This window comes from Trichosurus vulpecula, chromosome 1, assembly GCF_011100635.1.
Source record: "Trichosurus vulpecula isolate mTriVul1 chromosome 1, mTriVul1.pri, whole genome shotgun sequence".
Classification (NCBI taxonomy): domain Eukaryota; kingdom Metazoa; phylum Chordata; class Mammalia; order Diprotodontia; family Phalangeridae; genus Trichosurus; species Trichosurus vulpecula.
In genome coordinates, this window is record NC_050573.1 from 269,656,870 (window position 1) to 269,671,425 (window position 14,556).

Genomic DNA, 14,556 nt, shown 5'->3' on the forward strand with positions numbered 1-14,556 from the left:
GTCTGTAAAATGGGGTGATGAGCCATGAAACAACCAAAAGAAGTAGAAAATTACTAAGGTCCTTTCCAGTCCTAATGGTCTCTGATTATAAAAGTTGGTGTTTCTACTACATCATGGGGACCTTCCAGTGTGCACCTTTCATTACATCCACATTTACCCCATTTTGTCTAGGATTTCTAATTAAAGAAGATAGTATGGCACAGTGAAATGAATGCAAGGTTTGGCATCAGAAAACCTGCATTCACATTTCACATCTCTCTCTTAACTACCAGGAACATGTCAATTAATCTCCACGGGCCTCATCTTTATTATCTGTAAAATGAGGAGATTGGACTAGACGGCCTCTGAAGTCTATTCCATCTCTAAATATATAATCCTCTCATTCAAGGAACAGAGAAAGATACCTACACTCAGTTGATCAAACTCTGAGGCATATTGATAAGGTACAAAGTAATCTAGGAGACAAAACAATCGCAGAATTCCACAATGTTGGAAGGAGGCCCCAGAGGCCATCTATGTCCATGCTTTAAGTGAAAGAGAAATACTAATAGAGCACAGCCTGCCAGTGATCATCCAGCCTTTGCTTGAAACCTTCAGTAAGGGCACCTTTACTATCTCAACTGCAACCCCAGCACTTAGTAGGTGCTTAATAAATATTTACTGAATTGAATTAAATTGAGTTGAACCCTGGTCTCACTTCTCTTATTGTAGTTCAGGGAGACCAGCCTACTCAGATCTTCAAGCTGAATCCAAGTGGCAGTTAGGGCTAAAATTGTTTCATACTCAGAAGAACAAAAGAAGCTAAAGCTGTTTAAATCTAGGATAAGCAGACCACAGGCATCCTCAAATATACCAACAATTAGTAGGTCAGATAAAGATAAACAGAGTTTTGCTGAATTCCTTTGGTACTCAGGGACTGCATGTATGTACTCATTGGTCATTTTCACCTTTCAGACTGTTTACATAACCTCCATCTTCCCTCTAGGGAGTGGGGCTTATTCTACCAAGAGCCAGTTACATTTCTTGTTAGGATCAGGTTTAGAGACATCTAGAGTTCTCTCAGAGAACATCATTCACCAAGGAGGACCAGAGACAGACACTGCATATCTCCTGTGAGAAAGCAATCAAATCTTGAGCTGCCCTTCTCTTATTTCAACATTTCGAAGATCTGTGATTTCACTGATGTGGGTATGTCTTCCATCAGTCCAGATTATAATCTCTCTATATCGTGGAACAATACCATCCAAAACGGAGTATGAGTGCTTCAGGCACCCAAGATGATGCATAGGGGGTGCAGAAGGAAACTATTAGAATTCTTTATTATTTTTTTTACCCAGGAAAAATAAGAAAAATTAAGCTTTGCTAATATTTAATATGCAGGTTATACTGGCACCCTCACTTTATCCATGTTAGTCTCTTGTGTCACATATAGTAACATACAAGGTATCCTGAAGAAAGAATGGGAGTGCCACCGTGGGGAAGAGTTATAGTGGCACATTCATGCATTTGGTCACTGTGCAGGTATCACAATGCATTAAAGCTTCTGTGTGCCTAGTTAAACGGATTATATCATTAGCTTTAACTAAACTAAACCTCACAAAATAGAACAGTGCTTGAACAGGATCCCTGCAAAGAAAGTACAAATTGAAAATAATCCTAATGATGTGAGTGCAAGGGCACAAACAGAAAATGAGAAATCTGACATTTCTGTTCCTCATATGATCTCTTTGTCAGCTAGGTGAAAACAATGATGATCTAATCGGATCTGGTGATGTGATCCAAAAGAATCCAAAATGATCAAGATGATCTGAAATAAAGACTTACATTCATTATCTTTAATTGATTAACCTCCCCACCACATACACACACACACACACACACACACACACACTCTCACAGGTACACACATATATACATACACACAAGCATGTACATATAATGCTTTAAGCTAATTTAAAAGCTAAGCTTTTGTTGCTGTAAATGATTCACCTATAAAAAATTTATGTTAAGAAATATAGAGATGCATAAATACATACACATGTGTACATACATGTGCATATGTATGTATGTATTGTGCATGTGTATATATAATTCTATATAAGTTAGCATTCTATGTAATATAATTGTTTATAATTATACATTGATAATTATAAAAATAATAATACATAATTATGTATAGATTAGTATGTACATATAGTATATTTAACATAGTATATTAGTATATCCATGAGTATATATATGTATGTAGTATGCACATGTCCATGGTTTTATTATTTACATTAGATAACATACATTATCTCTGCAGTATTGGTTCAAATTACTATAGATTTTTTTTTTGTAATACTGTTTTTAACAAAGATGAAATATTTCATCTTTAGCTTTGGATTTGGAAGGAATGGGTAACAAACTTTATTTAGTGCTATATAATTCTAAATCCAATTTCATAAAATGTTTACTAAGGAATTTTAAAATCTTTTTGTTAAAAATGTGTGTGGTTTTTGTTTATATTATAGTGTTTACCATTCTCTCCATTTATAAATATTTTGCTTTATTAAAATACTTTTACTGTAATTTTGAGCCTATTTTGGTGCAGACTTGTGATTTCAGCAGTATAAGAAGCAACTAGTGAGGAATGCCCTATCTACCAGTGCTGATTAGCAAATCCTATTGTTACTTGAGATAAGAAATCTGCCTCACAGCAAAGGTGAGTCTTGAAGCCAGATCTTCCTGACTCCAAGGTAGGCTCTCTATCCTCCATCCATTATGTAATGCTACCTTCCTTGAAGGGCAAAAAAATATATCTTTATTTTCACTAACCTCTAACTGAAATTCAGCATTTTCCTTCATTATCTATGAATATTATTCTGAGTAGAGGTCCACCAGACTATCAAAGGGTCTATGACACACACAAAAAGATTAAGAATCCTGCTTTAAGTAGAGAAGGTAGACGGGGGGGGGGGGGGGGGGGGGGGGGGGGGGGGGGTGTCTTCTCTAATGTTTTATTTTTAAGTATGGAATTTCCCTGATGTCTTATAGGAGACATCTAAGAGGCAATGTACATGAAAACTTTATTAGACCATGGATTGGGTGGGTGATTTTTAATCCAGAAGATTTAAAAGTGACAGAGAAGTTACTTTATTAAACAATAACTTGAAATTTACAATTAAGAGTGGTTCGAGAAACAGTTCAATATTGGATCATATCACTGAGTCACTAATAATGGAACATAATCAATAGAAATCCAAGGCAGGAAATCAAGTAGAATGACATTTAATTTCTCCAGGTTGTGTTTCTGAATTTCCTCTGGAAAAAAAATTTATCCCTGATTATAGGACTATCATAGGACTATTTCATCTTCCCTTAATTATAGATTATAGAAGACATCCATAAGGTTAAGTTATAGTCAAGTATTCTTAATGAAATTCTAGGATTAAAAAATTGCTTTTTAATTTATCTCTGAACTCAAATTTAATTAGCTATAGCTGATCCAGGATTAGTTGATAGAGAAGAAAATTTATTCTAATAAACTTCATGACTTACTGCATTAAACATTTTTCTACATATTTCCATAATTCCTCATTTACTTCGACCCTGTTAAATATATAGGTTTGAAAACATGGATGTATGATGATACACAGCTTGAGAAATCCAAAAGAAGTGAAAATATTCAGAATAAAGGGATCTCAAAAGTAACAAATTAGTGTAAAAAAATTTAAGGAAAAGAACCAGGATGGGCTCCTGAATAGGGAATCAGAAGACGTGGGTGGATTGGATTCCCAGCTCCATCACTTCACTTTTCCAACAAGCATTTATTGTATCTGCTATGGTCCAAACACCGCTCTAGGTGCTGAGGATACAAAGGTAGAAACAATATAATTCCTGCCTTCGAGGAGTCCACATTCTACTGGGGCAGCATTTTTTAATGTGTGGTCTGCAAACCCCTGGGTGTCCCCAAGACCTTTTCAGGGGATCCTCAAGCTCAAAAATATTTTCATAGTAATACTAAGATATTTTTTGCCTCCTTAAATACTTCTCCCTTTTCCAACTACATAATGGTGTGAGGCTGGATTTTCTTCATATACTTCAACCAGAATAATACATCACAACAGAATGAAGGCAGAAGCAGATATGAGAATACAACTGTCTTCTATTAAGCCAGACATTAAAGAGATTTGCAAAAGTGTGTAAAATGACAGTACTCATAACTAATTTTTTAATTTAGCAAAATAGTTATTTTTCATTAAAGTATATTATTTATATTTATATTTAAAATGAATTAATAAATAAATATTTTAAAAGTTATCAGTTATTAGTATTTACTGCATCAGAAACTGAAACTGATAACTTTAAAATGTTTATTAATTCATTTTAAATTCTCATAATAAACCCATTACATATTTATGTAAATAACAAAAATTAAAATCTTTTGACTATAACTGTAAGCTATTATCACTGACATAAATCATGAAGCATGGCAATGTGGATAGAGCGCAAGGCTTAGAGTCAGGAAGACCTTGGTTGAAATGGCCTCTCTGACTTACCACCTCTGTAATCCTGAGCAAGTCCTTTAATCTACTAAGTCACAGAAGTGTTACTGTCTACACTGGTAGAGGGATTTCCATGGAGAAAGTTCATTATGTTCATGAGCTCATGAATCTTTCATCTGTTTATCAATGCTGCAAGTAAATATTCTTAAAATTGTAACATGAAAGAACACTTTCTGAGGGCAAATCTCTGAGCACTATTTTGAAGAGTCATCATTAAGTTTGGTTCCCTCAACCTTGCGTTTTCTATGGAGGCATAGCCCACATGAAATGGAGAACAGGAGGAGCACAAGCTTCAAGAATGGCAGGTGGAAGAATAGGAAGACTGGCTGGCACATAGAAGGAAAGAGAAAAGGAAAATATAAAAATTGAACATCTTTATGATGGGTTACGTCAAACAGGTCAGATATCAGAAGAGGGTCCCAGCAGGAATTCAAGATGCCAGGACCAATTCAGGATATACTACTAGCCGACTTTGGGAAAAGACACAGGAAAAGGGAAGAAGAATCCTGCAGTAGTAATAATTCACATTTATGTAATGCTTTACAAAGATCTTTCCTCTCAACATCCCTATGTGGTCGGTAGTACCTCATTAGTATCACCACCTTACAGGTGAAGAAACTTGAGGTTCAGTGTAGTAAAAATAGTTGTCTTAACACACTCATCGGTTAAGTGTCAGAGGTGGAATTCAAACTCAGGTGCTCTGACTTTGAGTGTAGTGTTTGTTCCAACATTTGACATCAAAGTCCTGGAGTTAGGAAGATTTGAATTCAAATCTTGCCTCACACATTTATTGTCTGTGTGACATTGGATGAATTACTTGACCTCCCTTAGTCTCAGGATCCTCATTTTACAAATGAGAATTAAAAATAGCACCTGCCTCACAGGTCAGTGTCGAATAATATGTACATGGTGTCATAAAGTCTTGGTGAAGTTTTAAGTTTTAATACCCCAAAGTTTTAATAGCTATTAAAACTTAAAATAACACTAGGATGTTTTGGGTCACCCTATACATAGAGTGCATTGCAAACCAAGAACTATGTAAATGTTAGTGGCAGCAGCATTACAGCACACTGCCTCTAAGACAATTAATCAGGTAAAGAGATGTTACAAGTACTCTGGCCATAGCGCTTTTCCTTTTCCAGGGACAGGGTTTGAAGGTTATTAAAGAAAAGAGGAGAAGCCAAAACAGCTCAAATAAATGGGAGGTATATGTATTTGCTTAAAGTTTTAATACCTGTGAAATAGCACTTCCATAATAAAAGAGCAATTTCCCCAATCTAGATGGATAGCCCAAATAATAAGTGTGGCATGGTGCAACAGAGACTATAATTTTCCCATTCACATTAGGCTACGGGAAGATAAAGATGGGTTCTAGCTCTCTCTCACTCATCAATTTTTATTTAGAAGGTATCTGGTTCCTCTTAGAGGATTTAAAATGTCACTGAAATTTATGCTGGAAAGTGAGTACTCAACTGGGAAATCTTGCTCCCAAACTAAATTCTCTGTGGAACTCCCTTGTAGACTCCCAAGCTGTCATTCCAGAGATAAATATAACATTATCTCAAGAACCTGTGCTCCCTCGATATGAAAACTGTTTCTCCAGGGGCTACTTCCATTCTCTCCTCCTCACTGCCCAAAATGTTATTAGTGCTGAATGGAAATGAAGCCAACCAAACTCCAGCTTTCTCCAGATGGTTTGGGATATTCTGTCAAAGGAAAAAATAAAAGGCAATGGAAAAGATGGGAATGGTTCACATAAAATACATGATTTCCTCTTATAATTTTTTTAAGGATTTTATTTATTTATTTAACATATTTAGTTTTCAGCCTCATAATTTTTATAATTAGAATATTTAAAAATTATTTTTAGTTTTCAGCATTTGATAGGTTACTTACTAATTGGAGACTGAATCAAGAAGTGCTAGCCAGGTCTAAGCTGTAGGGTGGCTTTTTGAGCTCTGTTTTTGTTTCTGTTTTTTGAAGGTGGGGAAGGGAAAAAGACAAAAATGGTAGGGGTGCGTCAAGTTTTCTTTCCATGGTTAAAGCCTTTGGTAAGTCTCTTTAGAGAGATAATGGAGTGCATTCATAGGCCTCCGGTCTGGGAATCAGGAGGAAGATCAAGCATCTTGTCCTGGCTTTTCCACTGGTGGGGTGATCACAGATAAATCATTTAACCTCCACAAGCCTCAATATCCTTGTCTAGGAAAAATGAAAGTTGTACTAGGAAACCTGGCAGATGCCTTCTCTGACATTGCTGGAGACGACTGGGCTGCTCCTTAGACAGATGTTATGCCCTCTGACCACGTTGCTTCTCTCACTATTCACTTCCTATACAAGGAGAACACAAAGCATTACTAACCTATGGTTGTATTATATGAAGAGCAGGCAGTTGTCTGTGTGGTTTGTTTGATCTGAGGTTTATAAGGAAGGCTTCCATCCACTCCGGCCCAAATTACCTGCTGGGCCTTCCTTAAATTCCCACATTTCTCACTTTTCTGTTTTCACCAAGGAAGGTCTCTGCTAAAATGCAAATGTTATTTGCAAAGGGTAATCCATTAAGCATTAACATTTTAGCTTGCATTAGTTCAACTGCTTAGTCAACCATTTACCTAGCAAGGCCTTAAGGAAAGTTCTAGAACATGGTGTGCTAACCTAGAAGACAGGCCCAGGATGGGACACTATGGTGGGAAGCCTTGGGCAGAGTTCCAGGAGTGTTGGGATGCTTGGCTCAGGGATAGTGCTAAATACCTGATAAGACAAGAAAAATTATAAAAGTGGCAAGGAAGCAATGGTACCAAAAAAAAAAAGTTCACCTACCAGGGACTGTCCCCTCCACAGCCTCTAATTACTAATCAAGGAGGAATCACCTTCAATTGTCTCCAATTGTCATCTGCCCTGCTACTTTCCCTGGATAAGCACCACCTAGTCTTTGCATCTCCCACAAGATGGACATAAACAAGAGGTTTTCTTTATGTGTCATCTCCTCTAATGAGAATGTGAGCTCCTTGAGAATAGGGACTGTCTTGGTTTTCTATTTGCATTTCAAGTTCCAGTAGGCACTAAATAAATGCTTTTTTTTTATTTCCATTTCTATTCTACCTCTTCCGAGGGCTGTCTCCTGCCATAATTATAATAATAATTATATATACATAACATTTATTCGGCACTTTAAGGTACTACAAGTACCATATGTATATTTTATGTATAGATATGTATATTTACATATATTTACAAATTTCATTTGATTCTAACAACCCCATGAAATAAATTCTATTATTATCCCCATTTTATAGATTAGGAAATTGAGGCAAGTGGCCCAAGGTCACACAGGAAGTTTCTGAAGCAGGATTTGAAAGCAAATCTTCCTGACTCAAGTTCAGGGCACTATGCCAACTAACTGCCTAGATGCCTCAGAAGGCTAGATTCCCAATTGCACCTAAGGCATACTCCCATCAAAGGAATCATTTACCCTGTTGAGCAATTACTTACCCTCTTTACCTTTTTTTTTGGTAGTGGACCCCTCTGGCAGTCTAGTGAAGTCTTATGGGTCCCTTCTCGGAATAATGTTTTTAAATGCATAAAATAAAATTCATAGGACTAAAAAGGAAACGAATTACTCTGAAATACAGTAATTAAAAATAAAATTTCAGGTTTCCCCCAAGATGGCACCAAAGGCAAAGAAGGAAGCAGTTATCTCCCTGTTATGGTTATTAGGGTCAGACTTTTTTACTGTTTTCTCTTTTGGAATGCTGAGTTAATCAAGTACCTTTGGTGAGTTTTGCCTTTCAAATGTAATGGCAAGGGGAGTGGATTTTTTCTTGTCTTTTGTTTCTTTGATTGAATCAAGAATCTTCGACCTGCTTAAGAAACAAGAAAACCTAGTTCACATAGGTTTGAGTCCCATGGTTGTGATGTCCTTTGACCCTGAAGAAGTGTATGTAAACTCTAAGGTTGGTGTTTTACCTTTGGGGGCACTCTCATTGAAAGAATGTTGGTGGCAAGTCTCTGGATAGCCAGCTTTGAAAAACCCAGATGTTAGTGCTTCTCTGGTACCTATGTATTGTGATTTGGTCTGTCTATATTGTCTCTGTTTGTAGTTCCTGTTTGTATTTGCTGTGAAGTTCAAGATGATGACTTCTTGCCCTGAACTAAGTGAATGATATATGTATGTTTAATTAAAGTAAGATCGTTAACCCCTTAAAGTTGCTTTCCTTAGAAAAGCAGATCAAAAAATCTGTGCTAGCAGCACTTCTGTGTGTTCTTGTTGTTGGTCTTTCACCCCCACCACAGCTGCTAGCAACATTGTTGTTATACCCCCCCAAGACAGAAGCCAGGTCCAAGACCTTGAAGGCTAAGAAGGCAGTGTTGAAGGCTGTCCATGGCCACAAAAAGAAGAAGATCTGAACATCCTCCACTTTCCAGCAACCCAAGACGCCAAGACTTCGAAGGCAGCCCAAATACCGTCAGAAAAGTGCCCCTGGGAGAAACAAGCTTGATCACCATGCCATCATTAAGTTCCCCTTGACCACTGAGTCTGCTATGAAGAAGATTGAGGACAACAACACCCTAGTCTTCGTTGTGGATGTCAAGGCCAACGAGCATCAGATCAAGCCAGCAGTAAAGAAGCTGTATGACATCGACGTGGCCAAGGTCGACACACTGATCCAGCCTGATGGAGAGAAGCAGGCCTATGTTGAGCTTGCTCCAAACTAAGATGCTTTAGGTGTTGCCAACAAAATTGGAATCATCTAAACTGTGTCCAGCTATCTCACTCCTCATACAATAAAAAAAATTTGGAGTTAAAAAAAAAAACAAAAGTTCACAGATCCCAGGTTAAAAGCCTCTGTCCCAGAGTCTTTAGATACTTTCCCTAGGCCTTAGGATTTCAGACTGGAGAGAATACAGAAGAATCTCATGCCAGCTCCCACTTCTTTTCCACAATTCAATTCAGTTCAATAAATAAACATTTATTGTGTGCCTACTATGTGCAAAGCATTGTTGACCACCTCTTTTATCCTCCAGTTCCATCCGTCCCTCTAAAGTCCTGGGTTAGAAAGCAATGCCAGCTTCCATGAACTTGCAGGCCACTGGAATCCTCAGATCTTTTTCAGAACTGCTGTCTAATCCCGCCTCACACATCTTATACTTACGATGTTGATTTCTTATACCAAAGCTTAAGATGTTACATTAATCTCTATTAATATCCTTTTATTAGACTCAGTCCAGTGCTTTAGTCTATCAAGATCTTTTCTGATCCTGATTTTGTCATCCAGTGTGTTCACTATTCCTCTTAGCTTTGTTCATCTGAGGATGACACAAATTTGATGAGCATACCATCTATGCCTTTATTTTCCAGTCATTGATAAGGTGATGCAGAGATGAATCTGAGGAGTAAGTGGCAACTCACTACTTGGAGATCCTGAAAGAGGATATGAAGGATATCCTCAGAGTGCTTTTGATTTCTCTTATTAATTGTGATTTGAAGTGATTTTTCATACGGTTGTTAAATGTTTTAAATCCTTTTGAGAACCATCTGCTCATTGCCCTTAAACACACACAAACACACACACACACACACACACTGTAACAATGCTGCTTGCAGCTGTTGTGAAGGTGTAAGACCAATAACACCAGCACACAGAGGGCTGCTAGCACAGATTCTTTGATACGCTTTTCTAAGGAAAGCAACTTTAAGGGGTTAACCCTCTCACTTTAATTAAGAATACATATATCATTCACTTAGTTTAGAGAAAAAGTCAGCATCCTGAACTGCAGAGAGAACACAAACAGAAATTATAAGCAGAAATTATGTAAACAGAGCAAATAACACAAATCACTTGTCGGCCCCTTCACCTTGCTTCCCTTGCTTAAGCTGATGGAAAGAACCTGTGCTTTCCCGGTCAACCCCTTCACCTTGCTTAAGCAGATTGAAAGAACCTGTGCTTTCCCCGGCGTACCTTACACCCCCCCCCCCCCCCCCCCCCCCCCCCCCCCCCCCCCCCCCCCCCGCAGAAGCTGGATGGTTAAAAGCAGCTCCCGTTGGAGCCAGAGGCTGCTACAGCCACAGCCACAGCTGAAGCAGGAGCTGCCAGTAGCAGAGCTGACCTACGGGAGGGAAGCTGAACAAAGACTTCAGGCCAGTGGGTAATCTTATTACCATAGAGGGGGAAGCATGATTTTGCTTTACGCAATCATGCTTCTCTGTAGCCTCCTGGTTACTCTTTCAAGGCGTACTTATTGGGCCTGGAAGCTTTTGATCAATATATCAAAATGGGGTTGCTGGTTCATGGGTTGGTTACTGTGGAGCCTAAATATATGTTTTGATTCTTCTACCTTCTACTTTGAGAGTTTCTTATATCCGGCGGTTCCGAACCTTTCAGACATGTTTATGATCCTCTTTGAGATTATAAACTCTGCCCTCCTATTACAACAGGGCTTCTAACCATCTGCCCATAGCAATACATACATAGTTACCAGAGAGAGAAACACCAACACCTGGGTTTTCAAAGCCAGGAGGCTCCTTAGCAGCTACCCAGAGTCTCCATACCAACACTCTTCCAATGAGTGAGCCCCAAAGCAAAAAGCTAACTTCTGAGTATATATACATACTTCTTCAGGGTCAGAGGGAGTCACAACCATGTGACTCAAACTCATGTGACTTAGGCTTTCTTGTGACTTAAACAGGTCATCAAAGTAATCATCAAAGTTTCTTCTGTCATGTCTTCACACAGACCTTTGGTGAACAGTTTTGTAGGATTGGTTCATTGGTGCTATATTGTCTGTCTTCTGTCCCTTCAACTCCAGTCAGATGGCAATGTCTTCAATTTCTATGTTGTTACAGGAATTCAAAGCTTCATTTACACCTTTCACAGAGACAAATTCAATTAATGCATACCTTTAAGTAAGCCTTGGTTATTCTGGAGCAAGCTGATGGACATCCCCTTCTCAAACACTTCCTGAAGACCTTCTTCAGTGGCACTATAAATGAAGTTATTTAACACCAGTGTCTTTGAGTATACCATCTTGCTGGTTTTCCCACCCCAGGAATTATTCTTCCCACCTCTCAAATTCTCTTGTCCTTGACTTCTCATGCCTTGTAATCCAGAATGCGCACCCAACCATCAATCTTGGTCCCCTGTTTCTTTTCCAAGGCCTTGTCAACATCTACTTCAGTCTTAAATTCAACATAGGCAGTTCCTTTGGGTGTCCCTTTGGGTGCAAACCAATATGACCTCAATAACATCTTCAAATATTTCCTTGAGCTCCTCCTAGGTTACTTTATATGGCAGATTTTTGATGAAGAGAATCTTTGTGTCTCAATCTTTCTTGTTCTCTTTTGCTTTTTCCATTTCAGAGTCAAGCCCTTTGGAGCCACTGAGGTCCTGAGCCTTTTCCATGTCTTCAGCAGATTCAAATTACACATAGCCAAACTTCCTGGTGGCACCAATGCAGATGTCCGCAAGGGTATGGTCCTTTTTTTTTGCAGAGAAGTCTGTGGTGCCAGTTTTTAGTTCAGAAGCAGCTTTGTTGAAGTTCAGGTTACCAGCAAAGAGACTTAAATGTGTAGACTCTTTGGCTTCCAATTTCTGTTTCTTGGTTTCCTGGACTTTCTGTGTGCCCATTTCCTTTTTTCTCTTTCCTGGTGCTTCTTTGATGGGCACTTCCTCCTCTTCATTTTTTTTCCTCCTCATCCTTGTTTTCATCTTTTTCTTCCTCCTCCTCATATTCCTTCATTTTCCCAGCTTTCCCAGGGGCAGCTTTTATAGAAGCCACTTTCCCTTTGGCAGGTGTGGTATCCATAGCTTCTTCATTAGAGTCATCCTCATCTTCTTCTTCATTACTATCATCTTCCTCCTCGTCCTCTTCCTTCTCATCCTCAGAGTCTTGTTTGGCTGGAGCTGCTTCCATTTTTGAGACTTTGGTGGCTAAAATTCTTCATCTTCCTCATCTTCACTGTCCTTCAGATTTACTGTCCTCTTTTTTGTCATTCTTCCCATTTTTTGCTCCTTTGGCTGGGGACATGGTGAAGGAAGCTGATGCTTTAGCCAAAGTGTCTCCCTTCTTGCCTGGTATAATAACAGCTTTGGCTGTGGTAGTCACTTTCTCGGCCAGGGCCACTGTGGCCTTCTTAGCAGAAGTCATGGCTGCTTTCTTGGCAAGTGTGGCGGCAACAATAGCTTTTTTTGGCTGGTGGTATCGTCTTTGCTGGTATAGCCACAGGCTACTTTCCCTTCTTCTGAGGGGCCATAAGTTCTTTGCCCACTGTTTTCTTCTTCATCTTCTGAAATGTCTCATCCTCACTGTCTTCTTTCTCCTATGGGGTAGGACCCATTTTCTTTGGCTCACCTTGATTTTTAGCAGCTTTCCCAAACTTTATCATGGTGTCAGTGCATGCCTAGAGGGCCAAGAATGCAGATCCATTGGCAGAGGCTGTGGCAACTTCAATGGTAGAGTAAATGGGTGAGGAGTCCATTCCAGGCAGCCCTTCACTGACAGAGACTGAGATGAAAGACACAACCACCTTAATTTTTTTTATTAATTCCCCATGTATCCTGGATATCAAAAGCTCATCAGAGATATTTGATGTAATTGACAATTTTTCTTCTTATCCTAGCTGAATAATAATAATAGCAATAATATAGCACTTGAAGTTTTACAAAGCACTTTACAAATATCTTGTTTGATCCTTACAAAAATCCTGGGAAGTCAGTGCTATTACTACCTCCATTTTTCTCTAATTAAAAAAATTATGACCTTTATGTTGATCAAACATAAATAGTAGACAGATAGATATGTATATATGTGTGTATGTATGTATGTATATGTATATGACACAATGTCATATACATATGCGGTACATAATTTTAATCTAAATTTGAGTGATGTAAAATGTTGTTCTAAAGCTAATTTTTGGCCAAATTAGTTTCTTCAGCAACCATTATCAGAAATGGAATCTCTCCCCTAAGGAGTTTATGTTTTAGGCTTATCAAACACTGAGTTAATAAATTCAATTAATCCTCTGGCTTTTCTAATCTGTTCCACTGATTTACTTTTCTTATTTTTTAATAAGTACCAAATAATTTCAATGATTACTACTTTAGAATTTAAGGTGAAATGAGGAAGTATTATTCCCCCTTCATTTTTACCTTTTAAAGTTATTTATCTTGATATTTTTAGGTCTTCTCTTCCTCTATGTGAATTTTATTATTATTTTGTCTAGATTTATAAAGTATCTCCTTGATGGTTTGGTAGAGTACTAAATTTGTAAATTAATTTAGGTAGTATTTTCATATTTACTATATTTATTGATGTGACAAAACCGTGAACAAGAAATAGCTCTTAATTATTTAAGTTTTTCTTTCTCTCTAGAAAAATCATTTCAGGACTCTTCTTGAGATGGCAGTGTGAGTAGAAATATAACAGCCCAGCTCCTTCACACTTGCTTAAGGAAGGATAAAAATAAAAAGCACCAAATTGAGAAAAGATCAAGAAAACCAACGGGGGGCAGGGAAAGGGGGGGGGGATGTGGTAAGCATATTTTGCCTGCCTAAGGCAATTTAAGAGACAGTCAGACCCCTACAGGCACTAAATCCACCCCCTTGCTGGGACCTTGCCACCAATACACACACTCACAGCACAGCCACTTCTGCTCTTTCCCTCAGTTCTAACTACTCTCTCTCTCTCTCTGCATTTCCTGTGATACACTTTCCTTTTCCTCTCAGCAGGCACCTCCCACCACATGTGACTTGGGCTTCCTGTGATGTAAGCAGGTCACATGACCTATTAATGGGTGGGAAAGATCTTCAAATCTAAATTGTTATTACATCCACCCAGAAAATCCCAGGGTATAAAGGATATATTAATTAATTTATAGGAAGAAATAGTGAAATAGTAAAATAGTTTGAGGAACTCAGTGTACTCCTCTCAGATATAGGCAAATCCAAACAAAAGTAAGAAACAAAGAGACTTGAATACAATTTTAAAAAAATTATATATGACAGTTCCCTTG

At 38.2% G+C, this 14,556-nt stretch overlaps 1 pseudogene; it reads right to left on the reverse strand.

The window, feature by feature from the left end:
• Positions 1-4,790: 4,790 nt before the first annotated feature.
• Positions 4,791-12,927, reverse strand: LOC118836863 (annotated as a pseudogene).
• Between the last annotated feature and the right edge of the window lie 1,629 nt (positions 12,928-14,556).